Below are 9,201 nucleotides of genomic sequence, written 5' to 3'. Positions count from 1 at the left end.
ACCCTTTTGCACATGATAATTATCATTTAAGAATAGTTCTGCTAGGCTCTCCCTGGTGGCAAAACAGGTTAAAGCACCGCATTATGAAGCTCTCTGAAGCCACTGCAGTACAGTTTGAACCCCCACCAGGGAGCTGACCCACATGGCATGACAGACCTCTCCTGACCCGCCCATTGCTCCCCTCAGGTTTCTTTTTGAGGAGATGTTTTCTTTTTTTTTAAGGTTTATTTATTTATAACTGGGGTAAGGCCAGAGATGCAGGGGTGGTGAGAGGATTCATCAGAGACAGAGCGGGTAGCAGACCAGGCCGACTGACTAAGTACACTGTTGAGGGGAGCAGCAGGCGAGTCAGGAGAGGTCTGCTGCGCGCCATGTGGATCATTTCCGGGGCTGGGGATCGAACTCATGCGAAAGTGGCTTAAGCTTTTTAGTGCAGTGCTTTAACCCATTGTGCCAGCAGGGAGGGTTCAGATTTTGCTTTTTTCAGAAATATGCCCATGGTGGTTTGCTTGGTCTGTCACAGATTTGCCTGCAAGCAGATAAATGTACTACCAACAATCCTCTCTATTAAGGAGCTTGTTAATGCCTACAAGAGTTTCTGGCCAACCTTTCATTGTGAATTTTATTTGGGGTTGTTTTTCTTCTCCTTGTCTTTTGCCTCTTCTTCAACTGTTCTTATTCCAACAACTCTGCACACTAGTCAATATCTCAGGATCCACCTCTAAGAACTCTTTGCTTAACAAAAACTGTTGTCTGTCAATTGGAAGTGGCTAGTGTCAGACCTCACCTGGGGAACTCCAGGCATTTTCAGGGTTGTACCTAGAGGGAAACAGGGAGGCAGTGACAGCGTTCTCGTGCTCCAGCATAGGAGCCATCTTTGCATCCCACCTCCGCATACAATGTACGGCAATTATTCAACGGCCACTTGATCAACTTCAATAATCTCGGAATAGTGGTTTGGATAAGGCAAATGAAACGTAGACTTCAAGAGCTGTAATCTACAGTATTTCCAACTACAAATCAGAATGAAAAGCATTGACAATTGTTCACCCCTCAATGTAATGACCACATAAACCATAGCCAGTAGAATTAAAATTTTCAATGCAAACATGAAATACATTTTAAAACAAAACTCATTGTACAACATAAAACCTATGGAGAAGAATTTTGATTTCTACTTTAAAGGCACCCTCCCCCCTGCAAAGAGAACAATAGTCCCCTAACTATAAATAACTGGCTTTCAAATCTTACTATGGTTTTTCACCAACAGAACTCCGGCTTGTCATCAAGAACATATGTTAACTTCTTTTAACAAAAGCAGTGACCTTTTTCTCTGTGTTTTAGAATAAAATTACAACCACTGCCTTGATATTATGAATTCATTGCATTATTCTGACACCTTAATAAGGAAACAAACTTTCTTAATATTCTCAATTGCTAAATTTTGCAAAGGGGAAAATAACTTGGATGACGATCAAGGACAAAGGAAATCACAGCAGAAAATATATACAAAGATATAAGATTTAAATTCAACCTGTGATATTAATTATTCAGATTCTGAACTTACCACCATTTCAGAAATGTAACACACCTGCGTCAAAGTACGCAGGAAGTGGCAGAAGCCCTCATCGGAATTAAATTAAAATCTGCATGGTACCGCTTACTAGTATTGTGATCACAGAAAAAAATCATCTAAGTCTTTCCAAGTTTGTACATTCTTGAAGTGAGCGTAATCATAATTCCTTTGTAGGAAATTATGGTGTCCAAATGTGTAACTGAGGTGTGAATGCAATGCCTGGAACTTGAGTGTAGAAGCAGAGGGGAGAGGCAGAAAAATACTAAGACACAGTCTTAAATTGCAATGAAGGAAAGATACTAGCTCTGTTTGAATAAATATTAGGAAGGACAGAAGAAGTGAGGGGGGAGGTAATAGAGATGGGAAGCTGTTATGGGATGAACTGTGCCCCCAAATTCACAGTCGAAGTCCTACCTCCCCATGTGACAGTAATTTGATACCTGGTCTTTAAAGAGGTCACGAAGTTAAACCAGCTCATTAGGGTGAGCCCCTGCTATAACCTGTGTCCTTAGTAGAGGAGACTAGAACAGAGACATGGGCAGGGGGAAGACCTTGCAACACACAGGGACGGTCCAGGAGAGAAACCTCGGGAGAAATCCAGCCTGACGACACATTGATTTTGGACCTCCAGCTGACAGAATTGTGAGAAAATAAGTTTTTGTTGTTTCAGCCACTGAGACTGTGGAAGTTTGTAATAGCACCCTTAATCAAATAATCCAAATTTCAGTTTTTATTCATTCGCCAAGTGGTTTTGAGACTTTGCATGAGGTAGGCTCTGTTCTGAGACTCTGAGGGGACTTGTGCCCCAGGGAGTTTACTGACTGACTCAGGGAACAAAAGCAGGTGGCAGGCTAGATGACAGCAAGCTCAGGAGAATAAAGTGGAGAAGGGAGACTGGAAAAGCTGGGGAGGAAGGGCAGGTTTCAGGTTCAGATGCAGTGGCCAGGAAAGCTATGCACAGGAGGGAACATCTGAGTCAAGTGTCCCGTTGGCTAGGATTGTCCAATAATCACTCTTTGGTTTTTAAGACCATTTTTTAGGGGAAAATGGTGAAGAAGCCAACATGAGGCTCTTCTTGGATGATGGGAGTGGGTGTGTGGAAGTGGGGAGAAGAAACTCCGAAAGGCCTAGTGAAGTGTGCCTGACAGGTCAGGCAGCATTAAGGGACCCAGTGTGGCTGCTGCAGAAGGAACAAGAAAGTATGGTAGAAGTCAGGGAGGGGACGTGGTCACACTATTAGGCCCACTGGTCATTACATGGGCTCTGGTGGCCTCGGTAAAATGGCTGATAAGTTGGGGAATAAACTGAAAGGGAGTGAGGGGAGAAACAGGGAGTCCAGCTAGTGGCCCATGTGGTCATCATCCAGGTGAAAGACTGTAGACCTTGGGAGTGTGCAATGGGTGTGCTGACAGGAAGTCATCTCTGCTGTGGCTCTAAGGCAGAGATGTAGATTTTCATGACTAATGTGTGTGAAGTTTGTGTAATAAAGAAGTATCTGTGGGGTGTGAGTATGAGGACATCATTCCAAGGACCCAAGGTCTGTAGTGGGCAGGAGAGATACACACACTGAGGCAAAGGAAGACACAGCAGAGAGATGAACAGTCCCAGAAGCAGGGAGATTTGGGAGAACCAGTGGATTGCAAATTTAGACCTCAGCTCCAGATCTATGATGCGTGAGTTGCTAGTACATATCAAAGTACACGTGCTTAATAGGCAACTAGAATTATCAGACTGGAAAGAGAACTGGATGGAAGATGAAAATTTGTGGGGTCACTAGTATATTGGTGTACTTGAAACCTCAGTCTTGATGAGATCACCACAGGACTAAGATCAATACAAGAGATGTGGTACAAGAAACAAGATTCAGGAAGCTGGACAGTCTGGTAAGGCCAGAGGAGAACCAAGCACTTTTCCCTGCCCTAGAAGCCAGGTGAAAAAAGAATTTAACCGAGTGGTGCAACGGGTTAGGACACAGCACTGCAAGCTGGTGGCAGCGGCTTCAGTGCGAGTTCAATCTCCCACCCTGAAGTGACCCACATGGTGTGGCAGACCTCCGCAGTGTACTTCGTCAGTCGGCCTGTTCTGCTCCCCTCTCTGACTCTGGTGAATCCTCTCACCACCCCTGCTCCTCCTCTGACCTTACTCCTGTTCTGTATGCATAAATAAAATCTTAAAAAAAATTTACAGGAACAACAGCGGTCTGTAAAGTGGTGCCAGCGAACAATACGAGGTTTGAGACCTGACTACTAGCTCATTCATAAATCAGACACGAACCATTTCTACAGGCCCCAGGAAGACAAAGACCTATTCAGAGTTAGATTTGGGAGAGAGAGGGGGGTTGTGACTCAAGAGATTACACTACCATAATGTAGAAGAGAAATCAGGGGGTAGCAGGTGGAGATTCATTTATTGACAAGGTAAGAAACAACTGCAAGTTGACAGGTGAAGCAAAAGCTCCTCTTCAGCAAAGGGGAGGACTGCTAGTGCCAGTTATTTGATTACTGAGGGGATGAAGGTGGTTCCCAAGGGTCAGAGCTGGGAACAGGGGTCACCCTGGGAATAGGAGGGAAGATCCACTGTATGATGTTGCCAAGTCTAGGAAGTTTTCTGAGAGCTTTCATTTTTTTAATGAAATAGAATTCCGAGCATGTCTAGTGGGAGCATCCGGGCTTTCAGAGGATAGTTCTGAGCTAGACATTTGAGAGTAGAAGGCTGTGACTTGGTGTGGTGCAGGGCAGTGCAATCATCATCCACCTCAAGTGAGAGCAAGCCACCTTTCCCTTTGGCCTGCCTCAGTCACTGCTTTGCTTGTCTTACCTGGAAGCCAAATGTGGCTCTGAAACCTTTATGAAGCTTAAGTGTCACAAGGTGAAGAAGCAATGACGGTTAACTTACATGAAAAAAATTGTTTCCGACAATTTTTTAGTAAGCTACTAGAGCATACCAGACACACATGGAACCTCAAGGCCTCTTTCTACACCGACAAGTAGGAAAAGGAGAGAACACACCTGTACACACAGCGTCTGGGGAAGGTCTTGGAGGGGCATCTGGACACGCGGGGAGCACAGCCTTTGGTGCAACCTTTGTAGAAAAGCTGTTCACGCAAGCCCAGGCAGAGACCACCCGAGGACACCACACCACCACCGCTGGCAACGCCACGCCCACCCAGGCTGTTTGTGCCTCTCAGCTTTCGTCTAAAAGGGAAAATCCTCAACCAGTTAGTGGAAACAGGTGCTCATGTAAAAACGAAAGCGAAGTATCTTTTGTAAAAGCTAAGATGCACGTGAGCTTTCCAAAAGTGGGGCACACGAGCACTTCTGTTTGGGGGAGGCTGGCTACTGACCTATTCTTTCCCAGTCAGTTAAGAGTTGGATGATGTGGGTCTGAGGGTTACTGGCACTTGCCCCCTTCCCCCACTTAGGAGCAAATGGGTCAGAGGATGGTGCTGGAAGCATTTTCCCTGGGCAGATGGAGTTAAGACTGTTTCCCTCCAAGGGGGGGCTACTGCTACTGTGCCTCAAATTTTCTGACATTTCACCCCTGCTTTCAATGTCTTTTTCTGTGTGTACACCCTGGAAACTCAGACAACTCACCATCACAGCAGCAATAGCCACTTGATCCTTTCTCCTGCTCCAGTCACTGACAGAAAATGTGAAATCACCACTACCCACCTGTTCCCCCAACAAAGAAGTTATCTGTATATCCACCAGTGTGGGCAGTCCAATCCCAGGTTATCATTAGCTTACTGGGGCAACATGTGATACAAATCACGGTATTACTCAGGACTGCATTCAGGAGCAGAGGATCTGCCTAAAGGCAGAGGGCAGACTGTGGGGGTGAGGCAGAATGCAATATCCAAAAGGGGAAGCAGTGGGCAAGATCAGAGATGTTTCTAGGTGGTAAGAAGTGGCTTCTGAACATGAGATCCACATCTGGATGAGTGGTGTCACACACATCTTGTGTGGCACACGGGTTGACAGCTTTCCAAACCGCTCAACAATCAGGTGAAAGTGAATACCACATCTCTCCGTTTCCACCAGGTCTTCTCCCAAAGGTTTTTCCCATTAGCAAAACCTGACAAAGGAGCATGGATTCTGGTAAATTCACTACATGGAAGTCAGTTTTCCTGGAGTCATGAGCAGGTGAAAGGGCAGAGTGATCTGGAAGAAATGACTAGCTGGCTTGCAATGCTGGCAAGTACTATAGGGGTGCTAGCAAGAAGTCACCCAGGACACTGCCTTATGCTCTCCAACTCTGCCTGGGTACTCAGTAAATGATACTTTCCTTCCTCATATTGGCTCCTTTCCCATTTCCCCCTAAAAAATGGTTCTAAAACTAAAGAGCCCTTACTGTACACTTCTGGGCAGGGAACATTTCCCTGAACTTTCTGAACTTCTATCTTAAAACATGGAAAAAAGTTTGTATTCTACTTTCTATGTCTGGCTTGCTTTGCTGGGTTACAAGATTCTTTCCCATAATGTAGATTAAAAGGGCTGCCTCTAGCCAGCCAAAATATTTGGGTACACAGTACTAAACTAGCAAAAACAAGCTAAGTTAAAAGTGTTTCTTCACTTTTAATGGAGTGGAGTGGGGAATGGGATCAAAAAACAGTGGGGGGAGGGAAATGCATCGGACTATGGTGATGGCACATGGATGATTTGGTGATGGGAAGCCCACGGAGCTTACAATTGAGATGGGAAAAGGCACAAAATGATGTAAAAATAAACTTTTTTTTTTAAAGTGTTTTTTCAGGGCCCTTCCTGGTGGCGCAGCAGGTTAAAGCACAGCATTGAGTAGCTAAAGCCACTTCAGCATGAGGTCGATTCCTCCCCAGGAGGAGACCCACGTGGTCACATGGTGCAGCAGACCTCTCCTGACCCACCACTGCTCCCCTCAGCTGTGTACTTTGTTGATCTGCCTGTTCTGCTCCCCACTCTGTCTCTCATGAAGTCTCTTACCAACCCTGCACCTCTGACCTGTACCCCACTTCTGTATGAATAAATAAATTTTAAAAAAAAGTGTTTATTCAGAGATAAGGAATAGGAAGAGGTCAAGGCAGTGGCACAGTTCACTTAGAAAAAAATATGTAGGTCTGGTGGACTCAAACTATGCATAAGTGTAACATTAAAAAAAATAAACAGGGCCCTCCCTGGTGGCACAGCGGGTTAAAGCACAGCACTGAGAATCTAAAGCCGCTTCCACATGAGTTCGATTCCCACCTGCCCCAGAGGTGACCACATGGCGCAGCAAACCTCTCCTGACCGGCCTGCTACTCCCCTCAGCAGTGTACTTCGTCCATCTGCCTGTTCTGTTCCCCGCTCTGTCTCTGGTGAAGCCTCTCACCACCCCTGAACCTCTGGCCTGTACCCCAGTTCTGTATGCACAGATAAATAAATCTTAAAAAAATAAAAAAATAAATAACCACATTCTATTACAATGCTTGGCCCATCAAAATTCTGTAATGTTAATCATTTTTTTATTATAATGACAAGACAAATGACTTTTTTAATCACCATTACATTCATGCTAGAGATAACAATGCTTTCTCTACCATATCCTCTACTTAATTTTAAAAACAGGTTATTTACTATGCTTGGAATATTTGGGCATGCTGAATAAAATTAAAAAATTATAAAACATTCCAATTTTTAACTAAGCAAGGTTTCTAATTTTATACAATTTACACACAACTGCAACTTTTTAGTAATAGAAACAATGAGATTATTTCACTTCTTGGTATTTAACAATAACAAGACAAACTTCCCAGGACATGCACTACAACCATGATAGAGATTCTGTCATCAATATGATGGTCTTGGCATCTTATATATTATGTTCCCACTTTAAATTAAGTTCTATTTACTAAAATAGAAACAGGCAGACAATGAAAAGGTTATAAACAATGTACACAGACAGCCAATTAACAACACTGACAGACTGATCTCAGGTGTAATGAAAAGAATTCCAAATTTAAAAAAGAAAATCATTTTTTACTTATCCTGGCAAAGATTAAATAAACAAAAACATCCACGGTTGTTCAGGAAGTATGCATTTTGGGAGAGTGATTTGGCAATACTCAACCAAGTTCTGTTTAAGCTCTCTGAGGCCAGTCAGTCCACTTCTACAGACTTGCCAACAGACTAATTATTCATGTACCTAAGATATTTACCATACTGCTGCTTCTAGTAAAAACTGCAGACATTGAAAGTGGCTATTGCAGGGAAATAATGAGAAAATGGTGGCCCAAGGCAGGCCTGGGCTTTGCAGCCTCATCTCAGCTTCCTCTTTATCAGGAGCCTGTCAGGGACCAGCTCTCTCAGCAGGTTCTAGCTAAGTTCCTAATTCTTTACTACAAGGCTTCTTGCTGAATAACAAACTGCCTAAAAGGCACTTGTGCTATAAAAATAGGAAAACCCATGAAAAATAAGAAGGAAATTAATTTGAAGGACATAATGAAACACAACCTTTTTGGTAAAGTTTCTTCCTTCAGTGTGTCAATGAGCTTTCTGTTCGCCTTGTGAACACCTTCTACACTGCGGTATGACAGATAGGGAGGCTGTTAACAGAAATTGTATTCACCCTTCTATGTAACTTATGTCTCTGGCTGCATTTAACTGAACTACGTTTAAATGGTCCATCACATGCCCATGTGCCAAATACCAAATTCTGTCTATACCATGTTCTTCACTATCAAGTAACAAAAAAAAGGTTACCATTTTTAAAAAACCTAAAACTCATCAGGAATCACACAGCCAAACCTTTCCAGGGGGAAACAGAGACTAATAAATTCGTCTGCCTCCAACTTCTAATACACATTTGGTAAAGATGGCGCTAGAGAACAAGCTTTATCTAAGTTCACTAAAGAAATGATCACCACTGCTCTTAAAGACTGTTGTCAGTTTCTAGTCACCTCTTGGTACTTGCCACAAGTGGGCAAATTTTTGGTTTTGACAGCAGGAGGAATCATAGTGCTTACTGCACTATTTGCAAATTGATCTAATCTAATCCATTATTTTAAAACCTTCCCGTCTACTCATCATTGTGCATACCAAACTTGCAACCCAACTGTCAGTTATCTTGAACAGCAAAAACTGCTCCACAGCCCATTAGCCATGCAGTGGAAATATGTGACAAAGACCTGAACGGTAAAATCTACCGGACATGTTCTCAGTGACCTGGTCTAGGGATGTCTACCCAAAGGCTCTTGGGGAAAATCTTCCTCGCTGATCAAACTGAGATACATGGGAAAATGGCCCTTTCTGCCTTTCAGATTCAAGGTTGTAAAGATGTAAGGTGAAGTTACAGTAGCAGCTCTTATGAACACAAGGAAGACAATAAGGCAAGACAAACTGAGGCAAAAGTGTGCTTATGTTGTTATGTGAGATATTAAGTGTCCTTGAATACTTAAGTCCTTTACATGAGGACACTGCTACGTCTGGTCAAAGCATCCTAACTGTACTAATTCATACACACAGAACATTTTAGTCACTAAAAGTTTTAACACAGAAATATATGTAAGAACAGTAGATGTGCAGTTAGAAGAAAAAAATTACAAAACAGTTATGTTCTCATAAAAAAAAAAGCTTATTAATATGGATTCACTTATAAGAAAATGTCTGTTTTTA

This window comes from Condylura cristata, unplaced genomic scaffold, assembly GCF_000260355.1.
Source record: "Condylura cristata isolate star-nosed mole 26May11 unplaced genomic scaffold, ConCri1.0 scaffold00025, whole genome shotgun sequence".
NCBI lineage: Eukaryota > Metazoa > Chordata > Mammalia > Eulipotyphla > Talpidae > Condylura > Condylura cristata.
Note: the sequence above shows the minus strand (reverse complement) of the source record.